The following is a 773-nucleotide window of genomic DNA, read 5'->3' as shown; positions in this document are numbered from 1 at the left end:
TAGAAAAGCCACACAAAGTAATTTACTACACTGCAGTCCAGTTGTGAGAATTTTTTTGTTGAAGTGTAATCCAGACTAAAGACTATAGTTTTCAATCTTTACCAGTAAATGCTTCAAGTCATCTTCACTTTCAGCAAGCAAGGTTTATCATTTGCATATCATAGGTTGTTAATGAGTCTTCCTCCACTCCTGATGCCACATTCTTCTTCATACAGTCCAGCTTCTCACATTATCTGCTCAGCAAACATACTGATAAATCTATTAAGGTTGGACCTATAAAACAAGCTTAATGGAACCTTCTAAGTTTTTGTACCTTCTAAGTACCAAACACTGAATTGGACACATCGTATGCATTACTTCAATTAATTATATCTTTCCAATACTGCAAAACAGGTTTTATCTTTTCTATTTTATAAATGTTGGAAACCTAAGAGATCAGAGGGGTTTTGTTGCCCAAGACTGTAAATGGCACAGCTAGGATTCAAAACCAGGTCAAAGTATCCAAGGCCCATGTGCTTTCTACTGACTATGCTGCCTCACAAACTAATTACAATACTGTGTAAATTAAAAGTTCTTAGGCTTGAAATAAGAATCTAGAGAACTCTCTAATAATAACAGATTATTATAATAATAAAAAAATAATAAATGAAGGTTTATTGCATTTACATGGAGCCTAAGGACTCATATTTTATTACTTTTTATGTACAGAGTTGATGGCTTTTTTTTTTTTTTTGCTGTTGCTACTGTTAAGGCTTTTTTTTTTTTTTTTTTTT

The 773-nt window shown here is 32.5% G+C and overlaps 1 protein-coding gene across 1 annotated transcript in view; it reads right to left on the bottom strand.

The window, feature by feature from the left end:
* Positions 1-773, bottom strand: part of VAV3 (vav guanine nucleotide exchange factor 3) — a 539,901-nt gene that overhangs the window by 521,376 nt on the left and 17,752 nt on the right. The gene's annotated exons all lie outside the window — the stretch shown is intronic.

Source organism: Orycteropus afer, unplaced genomic scaffold (genome assembly GCF_000298275.1).
Source record: "Orycteropus afer afer isolate SDZICR_OR568_19922 unplaced genomic scaffold, OryAfe1.0 scaffold00010, whole genome shotgun sequence".
Taxonomy (NCBI): domain Eukaryota; kingdom Metazoa; phylum Chordata; class Mammalia; order Tubulidentata; family Orycteropodidae; genus Orycteropus; species Orycteropus afer.
Note: the sequence above shows the minus strand (reverse complement) of the source record. Positions and strands in the feature narration are given on the sequence as shown.